This window comes from Electrophorus electricus, chromosome 12 (genome assembly GCF_013358815.1).
Source record: "Electrophorus electricus isolate fEleEle1 chromosome 12, fEleEle1.pri, whole genome shotgun sequence".
In the NCBI taxonomy this organism is placed as follows: Eukaryota; Metazoa; Chordata; class Actinopteri; order Gymnotiformes; family Gymnotidae; genus Electrophorus; species Electrophorus electricus.
This window is the reverse complement of record NC_049546.1, coordinates 20,214,289-20,230,367: the sequence shown is the minus strand read 5'-3', so window position 1 is coordinate 20,230,367 and position 16,079 is coordinate 20,214,289. Positions and strand designations below refer to the sequence as shown.

The 16,079-nt window shown below is 37.4% G+C and overlaps 1 long non-coding RNA gene across 1 annotated transcript; it reads left to right on the top strand.

Moving 5' to 3' along the window:
* Positions 1 to 13,289: 13,289 nt before the first annotated feature.
* Positions 13,290 to 15,160, top strand: LOC118242250. Its single transcript, XR_004776706.1, has 3 exons — positions 13,290 to 13,679; positions 14,431 to 14,474; positions 15,133 to 15,160. It is a non-coding gene; the product is annotated as an uncharacterized LOC118242250 (long non-coding RNA).
* Positions 15,161 to 16,079: the final 919 nt, after the last annotated feature.

The window sequence follows — 16,079 nt, the reverse complement described above, 5'->3', positions numbered from 1 at the left end:
GCAGTGTAGATCACAGTTACTTGAGGTTGCTGATGGAGAACCTCCCCTTCTGCCCCCCTGCATGCTGACTAACAGGCTTTTCCTGGGTTATTCCCGCTGCAGATGGGTTTCTAATTCACTTACTCTCAACAAACCCAGACTAGGATTCCTAGAAGCCTGGAATAGACTTCTGTTACTTATTTATTTTTATTATATGCTTATTTTGTTCTTGTTGCGATGTTCGGTGTCGAGCAAAGGATGATGGGCTCCTATTTTGAGTCTTGGTTCCTCTCATGGTTTCTTCCCCATGCTCTGCGAGAGTTTTTCCTTTACACTGTTTTGTTTGGCTTACTCATTGTGGGCTTGGTCTCAGACATCGATAAAGCTGCTTTCTGATGATGGCTGTTGTAAAAATCACTATATCAAAATATTTGACTTTGATACTTGCTTACACTGTACTGTTTTCTTTCAAATCAAAGTATGCAAAATACTCTCAAAATCAGTCTCCCTTCTTTCACATGTATGCAAATTTTACGTAAACGTTATTCATGATCATATCTGCATTACATGTTTGTTGTTATCTGTTATGATGGGATATTTTAGAACACATATAGTTTTTTAAATGATTATGGCCCTTTCTTAAAAAGTAACATCTTTTTATACATATTTAACCTCATATTCTTATGATATGAAATTTGATGCTCGGTTACAAATTCCTTGCAAGTGTTCTTACTATGTTTTAGTGCGAAGAGTCTTTACTGCAGATTTATTTATTTATTTATTTTTTGGTTTCTCGCAGGCCCTGGTTAATTCATGAGCTCCCATGTTATCGGTAATGCATTATTGATAATGTAGCACTGTTATGCCGGTAAGCATTAGCATATCTTAGGAAAACAAAGCTTCAGCACACTGCATTAGCATAAAGGAAGTGCAACATTTTAAGCTTGTGTGTTTTTCCTATGTGTATATTCACAGTGACCAAAAGGTCTAAAACTGTGTTCTTACCCCATTCTCTCAGAAAGCAGCTAAAGAGGAAAGTAAACTGAGGTTGGCACTGTACTTGAGACAAAGTTATCTGAGTATGGTAGGATAACCTTATAAAATAACCCTATTCCTGCACTGTCAGGCTCTGTTTGGTTTAACTCTGGATGCTGTGGCCAATAAAATACAGTGTCATGTCTTAAAAAATGATGAATGCCCCAGTATGCAATACTCAGTAGATAGTATCATTGGCTGTTGAAGTTTTGAGGTCTTATTCATCTTATTTTGCCTTTTTTGTAAAACCAGACATTCCCCAATTGTCCCTTCTGTTCCATGATGCCCTTCTGCATTAATAATAAAAAAAGACTCCAAAGACCTTTACGGAAAGATAAGAATCTGTAACTTTTTTAAACATCAAAACAATGCATGTTTTATAGAGGAATTAATAATATTTATAACTGCTACTATCATCCAACAAGAAACAGTTATAACCTGTTATTGTGCTGCACTCGAGTTAAAAACACATTTAGAGGGAGGAGAGTACAAATGTTCTTATAATATAAAATCTATATTACACAGACAAGATGATTTACAGGAATGAACACAGGATGCATTTTAAAATGTCACTTTTGTGTTTTCTACTTTTAGAACTTGGATGTTTCTGTTTTTATTGCTTTGTGTAGTTTTCTGCTGTGCAATTTACAAAAGTAATATTAATAAACCATGTGTTCCTGTGTGATACATGGAGCAGTTTTCAAATAAGACCGACTAAATAATGCAGTGCCAAAACACATACTGGCAAATAAAAGTGATTCATTATTATACTGCTAATATGTTTGGAAGGTTTATTTAAGTTCTCAGGCAGCACTATGTGAGGGTGAAAAAGGTGATAAAACTGAGTGGTTTGAGCTGAGCACCTCTGGTCAAATATAATCCAACCAGCACCCCTCCACCACCCTGTTTCACAGAGAGATCATTATCTGCACTTCTATTTCCTACAGAGTAGCAAGAACAACCAACAGGAAATTGTATTTGTATTTGTGCTTTAACTGAAAAAGTGCACATGTTTAAGTGAAATGTGACTAAATCAGACACATTTCTTAGGTCATGTAAGGTCAAGTGTCACAGGGCCTCCCCACCTGCAGTCTCCATCTCCATGTTTATATTGTACATTTCTGTTGCTTCTGTTGCATGTGTTATATGTTTAGGTTGTGTGCCACACCTCACACAGGTGGCAAGTGTTAAATCTTATTCACCTGTTTGTTATCTTGTTCTTTTGTAAGGCCTTTGTGTTAGCATGACTGACTGTCATTCATTGATGTTGCTTTGGCTTTCCTTAGTTCATGTTTGTGCATGTTGATGTTCTTTTTTGTTTTTATTAAAGCCTTCATTTGGAGACTCATGATCATTGTCTCTTACCTTGTTGCCTGTACTTTGCGCATGACAGCATGAAAAACATTCAGTTCAGAGAGCCACAGAGTGTGGGAGAAGATGCACTGCCACCTACAGAGGGCCACTGCAGCTTTCAAGAGCAAGGCTGATCAGTGTGAAACCAACATCTGTCAGCTGGGGTGTGTAGGTGTAGATACTGTGGATGGCTACCAAAGAGGGGAGGACCGGCTTAAGAGGGAAACTCGACCCCAGGTATGTTGGCCCATAAGACATCCCGTTGAGGCTCAACAAGGTCACCTATCGGGTCAATGTAACCAAAGGTCCTCAGCATTTCACATGTCCTCCCTCAAGCCCTTCACAACAGGTCCTCTAGACGATGCTGACCTCACTGTCATCCATCCAACTCCAAGTGACATCAATAGAGGACCCCCCCTACACAGTTCACGCCCTCCTCAACTCCTGATGGGCCGAGGAAAGATTCAGTACCTGTTGGACTGGGATGGGTATGGGCTCAAAGAAATGAGTTGGATTTTGGTGATTCAGATGCTAGATACTTAATTTATCAGCTCCTCCCACTGTGCCCATCCATCCTGGCACTCTGGCCCAAGTGGGCATTTTTGGGTGGTGGTGGTGGGGGGGTACTGGCAGGCCCTGGCTGGAATCCAGCCCTCACAGAGCACACACAGCAATCATAGCACGGCACAGTGGCAGAAGCTGATAACTTTGGTATCTAGGATCTGAGTCACCAGTATTGTTATGTCCTGTGTGTCGTATCACAAAGATATTATTAAAATAATTGTTTAGAAAAATGGTTTAATGGTTGTTCAGAAAAATGGCTTAGAAAAATAATTCAAACATTTTCTGAATCTGTAGAATGTATTTATGTCTCACCCTCACAGCTATCAGACTGCAGTTTCTTATGATGTGATGGTGCTAAAGTGTCTGAGTGTTTGCTTGTGCATGTGTGTGTGTGTGTGTGTGTGTGTGTGTGTGTGCAAGCTTTCATGTTATTCAGTAATTTACATAATAACACAATATATACTGAAATAATATTTATATATACACAGGCCCTTAACCTTTAATCTAATTTAAAACTTGGACATGTTATTTTCATATTAAACACATAAGGGCTGGTGTAATGCGTGTCGGCCCGAGTGCCGCGGGGCGCGAGGCAGGACGCCCAGACTTCCTCGACAGGGACGAATATTTAATAACATAAACGACAGCGGCACTCACATATTACAAACGATAAACATGAACAAGAAACGATTGACGTTAAACAAACACGATACGTAAGGATACATCTAACATAAACACGTTACATTCAGACATTACATCAACAATGACGAAACCCCGCCGCACACCCTGACGTGAGTTTAAATACACACAGACAAAACGAGGTGCAGGTGTGTGTAGGTATGGTTACAAACGAAAGTCCTCCTACTTCACGTGGCTGGCCGAACCACGTGACTCGCGGGAGGCGAGCATTCCATGACAGCCGGGTGTTACATGTCCATATTCAATACAGTGTCATTCTTCCTTTTTTAGCCTATTAAGATTTACACCAAAATTAATCAATATACGTTGAATCACCTTTTGTCTATGCAAAATGTTTGGGTAGTTAAAGATTTACAAACTGCAATATCTGTGAAGCACATAGTAACAGGCTATTGATGACTGATCGAGCAACTAAAGTAACTGTGGCTTTCACATTCAGATTACAAGTGTTTTGTGCTTTAGTTATAATCTAGATTTAAATATTAAGAAGTTTAAAATAAATCATGTAATTACCAGTCACAGCTACAAATGTAACAGAGGAAAAGTGATCTTCTGATTTTTCTGCCACTCCACAGAAGTACGTTCCTTCATCTTCTTCAGTAAGATTTAGAATAGTCAGAGAGAACTTGCAGAGAATGAAGGTAGAAAACATGAGTCTCCAACTTTTTTAAAGTAATGAAAATAAAACTGAACATAACAAGAAACATATTGACATACTTCCCAGGTGGTGTGTCTACTGATGCACAGCACACATCACCTGAGGGAAGCTTGGACTAGAATAAATTACACAAGTGACAATTAACTTAATGTACGCACAAGTCCACATACTGGACAACCGCTAAATGCCAGTAGCTAATAGTAGGGGAATGGCATGTGAGATATTTATGAGAAGTGAGTTCCTAATTACAGTATGGAAAAAATCTAAATTGTATGAAAATACATTAGTGGTAAAGATTGATATTCCACTCTTGAAGGACAAAAGCCTGTTGTAAGTTTACAGACTGTAGTGCTCCAGTTGGTATCCAGCCACCAATAACACAAGACAGACCACTCACATGACAATCACAACACCCAACCACTCCCCCATTCTCAACCCTCTCCTGTTTATTAGATTACCGCCTGCACCTGTTCCATATTTATTTCTACCTCTATTTAAATCGCACAGGTGCCCAAGTGTTTGCAATGAATTCCTCTAGAAGCCTAAATACTGAGCAATCCTTGTCTTTGTGCATTTATATGATGTCCTTTTTTTTGGCATATTTTGTATAAACACTTTTGTTCCCATGTCTGCACTTTGCTCCTGCATCCACAGAATGTCACAGAGTGAGAAGCTGGACAAAGGAAGTGCAGGAGGTATAGTGTGTTTGGCAGAACACATCAGCCTTCAAGATGCAGTAATTGGATGACAATTGATGCTGGAGGAACAGGGTTTGGACCTGGCTAACCTATGAGGCAATGCAGACATGTTGGTTGGCTGCATCAGTGTGCTCTCTATGAGAACGGTTTCTTCTTCTACCTCCAGGATTTCCATTTATTACATTGCTACCATTTATGGCTTATAACTGTAACCCCAATGACTGTGAGAGGTTTCTTGTACAATGTGAACTGTACTTTATTTAGCAGCCACAAATGCCAGACCATGCTAAATACACCTCCTCTGAGAGCCCCAAAGCCATGTCTGAGATGTTCATCCCAGCTCCATTTCAGGACTTCGAGGAGGTGTATACCCCAGAGATGCCAGTCAACTTCCTCCTCAAAGGGAGGACAGACTGGTTCATCCAACCACTGAACAACACTTGCCATCCTCACTGCAAGATTTATCCTGTACTGAAAATTGGAGAAGTGATTTCCATGTGCATGATGTCAGCTATGAAAGCTACCTCAAACTCAACTACGAATTTATGCAGGTGAGCAAGGTGGAGGCAGTGACCAACTGGTCCCACCCCCAGATGTGTTGTGACTTACAAAGTTTTCTTGGTTTTGCTAAACAACAAAGAAATAAAGAAAATCAAAAGACAAGACAGGGAAACAATGGACAACAGGGATGCCCCGAGGATGGAAAATCGTGACTTAATTAATTCATTAATTAGATTAAATTAATTAAATTACAATAAAGAGTAATAGTCTATTTATAGTAATGTTTCATTTGTAAATTATTAATACAACATGTTGGGGGTGGTTTATTCCAGGCAGCTAGCCTGAGACACACACACACACTGCACCTCTCCCATTTCCAATCTACTGATAATTGAATACATGCACCTGTCTACACTACCATGCCTGGGGCTTCAAATAATTGTGGAAAATTCTTTCAGTCACCCAGTTTTGAGCACAGTGGTTCTCTAAAACAAATGTGGCACTTTATTGTTGAAGATAGAATGAACCAGTAGAAATACAACATAAATGGAAAATAAAGAATTAGAGATTAAAGTTACACAGCACCTCCTTTACAACACTGAATGTGCCAGTAAAGAGATAATGTATCCAGACTTCCCTTTGGATAATAAAAAGGAAGAGAGCTAATAATCTAGATGATGGTCAGTAAGAGCTGAACGTTTCACTTCAGAGTACACGCGGTCTTCATGCTGTCCTCTCTTCACCTGCCCTCTTTTGGTTTTCCTTTCATTGAAATGAATGGCAGCATAATTCAGCTCTTCAGCATCATGTCGCTGTGGGAATGAACAATAATGTTTAGTGAACATTACTGTCAATCGGATCCTTATTTAGAATATGACTACTAGTATTAGACTACAGCTATAAACTATATCTGCACCACAGATATGAAACAGAGGAACTGAGCTGAGCAGAGCCAGAAACGTTCTTAGTAAAAGATGTCATAAATTTAAATGAATAAATGGCAGTAAATTGCTTTTTAAGACTCACAGATCATCGACTGCTATATCTGTAACAAAGCAATTAAAGAAATGTACATAATACAAAATACAGCAGATTTTATCAAGGTAGGGCTGCATCACAAACATGGCAGCTGCAGATGTTAACATAGACATGATGGAATTTTTTAGATCATTTTTAAGACTTTACATGGGACCAAAAAAAGTGACATATCATAAACTTATACAGTTCATAATCCCAGAATATGCTTGTTGTTTTGTCTTTTACTGTAAAATTAAACATGAGACAACATGCACAATAAAACCTTTCTAAACTACTCTGACTGTTGTCATACACTTTTCAATAGTGTTCCATAAAATAGTGAACGTCACTGTGTTACAGCATTAGCCAATCACACTTCATCAGGCATGGATTGATTGGGCAGTAGCAAAGGAGCAGGGGTGCATTTTTTGAGTGACTCTACTATTGTTTATAAAAAAAGCCACTCTAACACTAACAATCTAAGATGTAGAAAAAAAAGATAACTGAATAATAATAAAAATAAACCTTTTTGAGGAATTTTGCAAACAAGTCTGAAAGCAAGATTTTTATATCATTTTTTACCATCTTCTGTGGTAAATTGTAGTATATAACAATACTGACTGTTTCATTGACGACTGCAGTTCAAACCTCGCTGGGTCAAGTGCTCTACGCTGTATCAGTAAGAGTCCTTGGGCAAGACCCCTAACACTACAGTTGCCTGTCTGAAACATGTTTGAAATTCTAACTCACTCTGGATAAGTGTTTTTCCCAAAAGCATAAAATAATGTATATGCATGTTTGGTATAAACATGTTTTAAAATAGATCAGGCACTGATAGTGGCCAAACAAGGTTGTAAGACAACGACAGAACAGGACGATGTGACTTTTGCTAGCCAATGAGATTTTGAAACACAAAAGCTGATGAAGTTTACTTAGTTTCTCAGTTTCTTCTTTTAAACCGTCTCCTCTGAGGTCAGAGTGTTATGCTACAATGATGATACCAGTCTGGATACTTATATTTTTGAGCTACAAGACATATATAGTTCCAAATCTTTACTAGTGTTCATAATTACATGTGTAATTGGATTCAATTTTGTCCACATTTTTTCCTTATTGGTCTGACTCCGTTTCATTTTATAGGTTCTGTTCAAACTACAAACCTTTCTAATCAAGCAGTCCTCATGCAATCTGGAGAAAATATCACTCTTAACTGCACATTTAAAGAAAAATATGATGACAATACTTGCATTTGGTACAAGCAAAAACTGAACCAGGAGCCTCAGCAAGTAGGAGAAGTGTTAAAAAATAAACAGGCCATACCTTCATCTCCATTCAGCAACTCCACATTCAAAATTATTTGGGATGATACCACAAACTCTCTGACTATTCTAAATCTTAGTGAAGATTATAAAGCTACATACTTCTGTGCAGTGACGGACGGAACAATGATTCACTTTTCCTCTACTACATTCGTCAATGTGACAGGTAAATAAGTTATTTCTTTTAAACATCTTAAAATATGAAACTAGACTATAACTAAAACACAAACTAATTCTAATCTTAATGTCAAAGCTACTGTTGTTTTATGAAGTGGAGAATTAAATGTCTTTGTTCTGTATAAATACAATGATTTTTATAGTCTTTGGATTGCAAAGTGCTATAAGATACCCATGTTTTTAATAGAAACTGCTAATTCTTTAGTAGTACACTTGTTTAAACATGTGAGGGAAAGAAAGATGAACTAAGAGCTGACAATGTATTTTATTGACCAGGACATCGAGAGTTAAACCAAACAAAGATTGATAATAGATGAAGAGGGCTGGATCCCCCCAAAACAGCCCATTTAAGCAAGTTTCTCTCTGTCTCTTTGCTTTAAATAAAAAGATTATCACAGGAGCATCCCCTTCAATGTTCTATATGATGGGCACACATATTTCATGAAGGAATTTCTTCATCCAGAAAAATCTAGTTTAACCATGTAAAGGACACTAAAAGAACCTAAAATTGTAGAATGTTGGTTATAAACTTTGTTATATATGTGTAATATTTAGCAGGATATTAATGGTTATACAAATCAGTGTATCATAGTTCAGCATTAGAGTCTGATCCCCAAGCAACAGTTAACTTGAGCCTTGTACATGTGCTGTTCTGAGGGTCTCTCACTCACACCCTGATCGCATCTCCCCTCCCCAGTCACACAACCTATGGTAGATTATTTTGTCTTTAGTTTTTCCTTTAAAACTTCATCTACTTTTGTACAACACTATCTTCATTATGCATGTCTCTTACATGCTGTAGATATTCACTACCACCATGGTGTGCTGGTCATTAGCATGGGTCTGGCACTGGCTGTGTCTGTAGTCTGGAATCTCACTGTTTGCTCCAGCAGCTGGACAAGGAAGTGCTGCAAATGTGAATTAATTCAGGTCAACAAAACTGTCAGTGATTTATTATCATTTGGTTGAATACCTGACATTTGTTTCCTTTTTCATGAATTTCAAGGCAAAACATTTCAGTCAGACAACATCAAAGAGGGAGAGAGGCCAGAAGGCCAGGTATGTTACTATATGCTTGTTTCACTGTACCTGGATCAGCTTTAATTTAACCAAATTCACCCAGCTGAATTGCACCTTTTTTCTTTGTTAACTACGGGGCTGCAACACAACTTCCCTTGTTTGTGTGAAAAGGATGCCGTTACTAAAGAGTTCTGTTATGCTGCATTACAGGTCTATGAGGACAAGATGCAGGAAACAGGACATCAAGAAAATTAGTACACCCATGTGAGATTCTGGCCTGTTTGTGTACATGCGCGCTATATAACAAAACAGGCAAACTCACTTGGTTCAATGATAAATTAGACATTCTCTGCAACACCATCATTCACAAAAACCCAAAGTCTTGAGATGGAGATACGTGTAATTCATCCTACAAAATCAGGCCCTGGTCAGACATACCACACTCTCCCATCTTATGTGTGAGAGAGAAACACTGACTGTCGGTACATGTTGCAGTTCACCAACAAACACAGAAAAATGTACATACAACTTATATTTACACTTGATATATATGTGAATAATTCCTATCTGAATTGTCATGCATGCCCAACTGTACTAACACAAGCCAACTGGATGTGTGATATTGACAACGGGAATTGTAGAGTTGGGCTTTTTTAAAACCCAGAACAATTACAAAACCAAAATCAATTACACAAGATACACTTAGACCAGAATCATTTACATTTACAGCATTTAGCTGACACTTTTAAGTAACTTACAACTCTGACTGAAAACAATTGGAGCAATTAAGGATTAAGGGTCTTGGTCAGGGGCCCAACAGTGGTAACCTAGTGGTGGTGGGACTTAAACTGGCAACCTTCTGATTACTAGTCAAGTACCTTAAACACTGAGCTACCATCAGTCAATGACAGTTCAATGACTAAAAATCTTTAAGTAAAAATTACAAATTGATCAAATGTGTTTGCATTTTACTTGGAGTAATGTTTTTTTCTATGAAGACAGCAAAGCTGGGAGTCTGTACATCACTGTGAGTTTTGGTTTCCTGTAATGACCTTTTACAAAATTGCCACTACTATGAATCACTGAATCACCAGTGACATTCCAGTTTAGTCAAAAGCTTAATCTATGAACACAGCTGGCTCTGAAGAGATGTAACCCTATGATAGAACTATAACAACTTGAACACAGCACAAAAAGCTATTGATTATTAAATATAAGGTTTGTGATGGAGAATATATGCTTGGCAAAATTCTGACAAAAATCAACAAAATAAATATAATAAGTGAACGACAGCCAGGAACTTCAGTCATTCTTGCAGTTATTAATGCTGACTGTCCTTACATCAGTATCTATATACTAATGGAATTATGTAGTTTGGTATTAGGAAATATTGATTCTTTCATTGCTGAGGTATCAAGGCATGTGTAACATTTTCTGGCAACACTGAGACTAAAATGTTATATTGTGATTTACTAGATGTAAACTATTCACAACCTCTGCGTAAATAAAAAGAAACTATTAAGGAAAAACAATGTTGAACAACATCATAACTATGTGTATACTAATCATTAAATGTAAGCACCACTTCTAAATGTGATTGGGGCCTGATTTCCTGTTGTTCTTGCTACTTTGTAGGAAATAGAAGTGCAGATAATGATCTCTCTGTGAAACAGGGTGGTGGAGGGGTGCTGGTTGGATTATATTTGACCAGAGGGGCTCAACTCAAACCACTGAGTTCTATCACATTATTCAGCCTCACATAGTGCTGCCTGAAAACTTAAATAAACCTTCCAAACATACCATGAGTATAATAATAAATCATTTTTATTTGCCAGTATGTGTTTTTGGCACTGGATAATTTAGTCTGTCATGTTTGTTAAATGCTCAAAAATGTGTCACACAGGATACAAGATTCATTACTATCATGCGTCACACAAGGGAAACAATACACAGAAACATCCTAGTTATAAAAATAGAATATACCAAAGTTCAATTTTAAAACACATGCTGTACTCATCCCCCTAAATCATCTTGTCTGCATAATATAGATATTACATTATGAGCACACTCATACTCTCCTCCTGACAAATGTAACTCTTGAGTGTTGCAGGCTAACACACCTTACAGCTGTCACAGTGTGCAGTGTGCATCCCAGCTAGAGAGGTATTCACACACACACACTGCACCTGCCCTGCTCTGAATCACCTGATTACTAATCACCAGCACCTGTGCCTTATATGCCCTCCCCCTATTTAAAGCCTATGGGTGCTCTCCCACAGTTCATTGCTTGCTGACAGCACCTAAGATGATGTTGCCTGAAGTATCCTTCTCTTTACCGTCACTGTGCTATGAGTCTTACTGCCGGCATATTGTATATGCTGGTTACATTTTGCCGTTACCCAGCTTTGTGTTTATTACCATAGAGAATAAAAACTCTCCTAAACTGCACTCACATCTCACTCCCTCTGTGCCACTGTCACAAGAGCTTTTGTTTTTGATACCTTTTGAAACTTTAGCATTAGTTTATGACTGGTTCTTGTCTGATGATGGTACCAGATACAAATATTTCATTTTTATATAAAATATGCATTGTTTTTGATGTTTAAAAAATATTTTTGCTTATGGGTCTTTGGAGTCTTTTTTTTTTTTTTTTTTTATTAATGCAGAAAGACATCATGGAACACAGGGGACAACAGGAGATTGTCTGGTTGTACAATAAAAATGAATAAAAATAAGACCTCAAGATTTCCTTCAGCCAATGAGAATTTATGTCCTGAGTAATGCAGTTTGGAGCGTTCATCAATTTCTCAGAGCTGACACTGTATTTTATTGGCCAGGACCTGCAGAGTTAAACCACACAGAGCCTGGCAGTGCAGGAATAGGGTTATTTTATGAGGTCATCATCACTTTGTCATCAGTACAGTACCACCATCAGTTTACTTTCCTGTTTAGCTGCTATCTGAGAGAATGGTGTGAGAACAGTTTTAGACTTAGTGGTCATTGTGAATATAGACATAGGGGGGAAAAAAACATACAAGCTTAGACTGATAGTGGCTGATAATACACTTCCTTTATGCAAATGCAGTGTGGTGAAACTACCGCCCTTAAGATATGCTAATGCTCACTGGCAAGAAATACATAAAGTAAGTACTTAGATTATCGGTTCTGCAACTATAAAACAATACCAATAACATGGGCACTCATGAATTAACCATGAACTGGAAGAATCCAAAAATAAATTTGGGAAAAAGACCCATCGCAGTAAAACATATTAAGAACACTTACAAGGGAAGTGTAACAAAGCATCAAGATACATACCATAAGAATGAGAATACATTTGTACAAAAGATGTTACTTTTTAAGAAAGGGCCATAATCATTTAAATTACTATATATGTCTTAGAATATCTCATCATAACATAACAAACATCAAAAATAAATGCAGAAAAGATGAAAGAAGTTTAAAGAGGATACATGTAGAAAGTGTGTACATGTGGAAGTAGGGAGAATGACTGGTCAGAGCAGTGTGTGTGTACTCAGATATGAAATAAAACAGTACAATGTAACATTAAGTCAAGTTTCAAAGTCAGGTTTATTTATATAGCACTTTTTACAGCACCTATTGTCACAAAGCTACTTCACACACGTCAGAGTCCAAGCCCACAGTGACTGAGCCAAAGGCAACATTGACAAGTAAAAATGGCCAAAGAGCATAAAGAAGCAACGTTTAGAGGAAACAAGAATCAAAGGACAACCCATAGTCATAGTGTTCTGGTCAACATCTGGGTTCACTGAATTTAAGTTTGTTTGAAACCCATCTAGAGCAGGAAAGACCCAGGAAAAGGCACCCAGTCAGTCTAGAGCTTCTCTTTGTCTGGGGGCAGAAGTCACACAAGGGGAGGTGATCAGGATGTGGGAGGAAGAAACAGAAGGGGAGGTGATCAGGATGTGGGAGGAAGAAACAGAAGGGGAGGTAGTCAGGATGTGGGAGGGGCTACAGCAACCGAGGTTCTCCATCAACAGCGCCAAGTAACTGTGATCTACACTGCAGTGCCAGAGCCAAAACTGTACAAACTCTTTAAGATTAACCTTTATTTAATGTTTTTATTTTGGATTTCTTTGTTGATATTCTGTCTCTCTCTGTTAAAATAAACTTATCATGAAAATGATAGACTGTTCATGTCTTTGTAAGGGTGAACATACAAATTCAGCAGGGGATCAAATAATTATTTTCCCCACTGTCGTTTATTTGCTTTGGATAACTTTTGTCCACATGTTTTTCATTATTGATATGACTCCATTACATTTTATAGGTTCTGTTCAAATTTAAAAAGCTGCTAAATGAGCAGTCATGAATGTACCTGGAAAAAATAGCACTCTTATCTGTGCATTGAACGCGACACCCAGTGACCAGCCTTGGTGCATTTTGTACAAGCAAAGACTGAAGCAGGAGCCTCAGCAAGTAGGAACAGTGCAAACAAATAAACAGGACATATTTTCTTCTCCATTCAACAACTCCAAAGTTACAATGATGTGGATTACTAGCACAAATGTTTGCCTATTCAAAATGCTAAAACACATGATGAAGGAACTTATTTCTGTGGAATACCAGAAGCAACAAGGGTTCACTTTTTCTCTTATACCTTCGTCAATGTGACAGGTAATTAAATGTTTTTGTTTAAACTTCTTAACAATGGACTATAAGTAAAGCACCAAACATTTATTATTTTAATGTCAATGCCACAGATGTTTTATGAAGAGAATTAAAATTCTGAATAAATGCAAAGTGTTTTCAGTCCATAAACTGCAAAGTAATATAAGATACACATTTTATAAAAGTACCTGGTAATTCTTTAGTAGTCAACATGTTCAAGCAGGTGAGGGAACCCAATATGAACTAAGAGCAGACACTTTGAGCATTTTATTGACCAGGACAAAAACCTAACCTAATAGCACCTGACAGTGCAGGAATAGGGTTGAATTCCTCAAAAACAAACCAGTCAAGCAAGTATCTTTGTGGCTGTTTGTTTTAAATAAAATAATTATCAAAAAATAAAATAATCATTATCATTCAAGGTTCTATACGACAGGGACAAGTCACAAAAATCTAGTATAATCAAGGTAACCTAATATTTTACAGTATTTGTGTTCTATTTATCATCATATCAAGAGTAATGCACATCACTGTATCAAAATTCAGCATTAAAGTTCCCCAAAGAATTGTCCACTAAAGTCTTATATTTATATAAGAAATCTCTGAAACTCACAAAGGTACACAATAATTCCTGATTTCATATTATTTGTATCTTTAGGAAATATTGATAATATTGATATGAATTCTGCAACAAACCTGGAAGGTAATATTCAATGAGTCAATTACAATTAATACTGTATTTTTTCCTCAACCACAGCAAGACCTCAACAAGTTATTATGATGGAGAAAACCACCAGTCAGGTACAACCTGTGCAGCTGTGCTTTTGTGCCATTAAATATATAAATATTTATAATGCTTAGCAACTAGACAATCATAGACATGACAATAGTAGATGTTACATTATTTGCTGTTTTTAGTTAGCATATTACGATATGCCCCCCATAATAGAAAAGGTCAGATTTGAAAGTAAGGATATTTATTTAGTGATGTGCACCTACTCTGATAAAATATGCTGTATTTCACATTATGTACATTTGTTTCATTGCTTTGTTTCAGACAAAGCAACTAATGTAAATAGCAGAATGACGAGCTACTATATTATTTTAATCATAAACAATATTAAGATATGCAAATCTTAAAAAGCAATTTACTACCATTTATACATTTAAATATATGAGATCTTTTACTAAGAAAGTTATTGGCTCTGCTCGGCTCAGCTTCCTCTGTTTCATATCTGTGGTGCTGATATAGTTTTTAGCTGTAGTCTAATTATGGCATCATTGACACACATGCATGAGGCTATTATGGTAGAGATGTATGAGACATGCAACACTGCACTGCTGTAGAGGAGGAGGAGAAGGTAATTCACTGGGTCTGTGTTTCAGACTAGTAGTCATATTCTAAATAAGGATCAGAATGACAGCAATGTTCACTAAACATTGTTGTTCATTCCCACAGTCACATGATGCTGAAGAGTTGAATTATGCTGCCATACATTTCAATGAGAGGAAAGCCAAAAGAGGGCAGGAGAAGAGGGGACAGCCTGAAGACAGCATGTACTCTGAAGTGAAACGTTCAGGTCTTACTGACTATCATCTAGATTATTAGCTCTCTTCCCTTCTATAATCCTAAATGAAGTCTGGATACATTGTCTCTTTACTGGCACATTCAGTGTTGTAAAGGAGGTGCTGTGTAACTGTGATCTCTAAGTCTTTATTCCCTGTTCATCTGCTTTCTGATATTTAAGGTATATTGTCTTTCTGCTGGTTCATTCAAGCTTCAACAATAAAGTGCTACATTTGTCTTAGAGAACCACTGTGCTGAAAACTGGGTGACTGATAAATAATATCCACAATGTTTTGATCTCTACCCATTGAGTTTACTTAGCTATGACTGTCGACACTTATATCTTCTCTTCACACTAGAAGATTGCATTGTGCCTCTTGTTTTTGTTGCTTAGCGTCTGATATTAAATATCAGATATAAATATTTAAACATATTATTATTATTGTAATGGTGGCCTGAGTGCTGCAGGGCATGATACAGGATGCACAAACTCCCTTGACATGGTGAGACATTTAATAACATAAAACACGAACAATGGTGGCACTCACACATAGGGACTATAGGGACTATAGTGAACATAAACATACAAACAGTTTGAAGACTAACAGAGACAGGGATATTTAAAATTTACATTAACAGAGACAGTAAGAAAATTGAAACTAACATGAACAGGAATATTAACACTGACCAACAATGAGGCACTGACAGAGGTTTAAATGATGGACAAACACTCAACATTAAACCTGTGCAGGTGCATGCCATCACGGGGGTGTGGCTACATACAAGGATGAACCCCCCTACACGCAGCAGGCTGTCCCGTGACAATTAAAGATAACCAA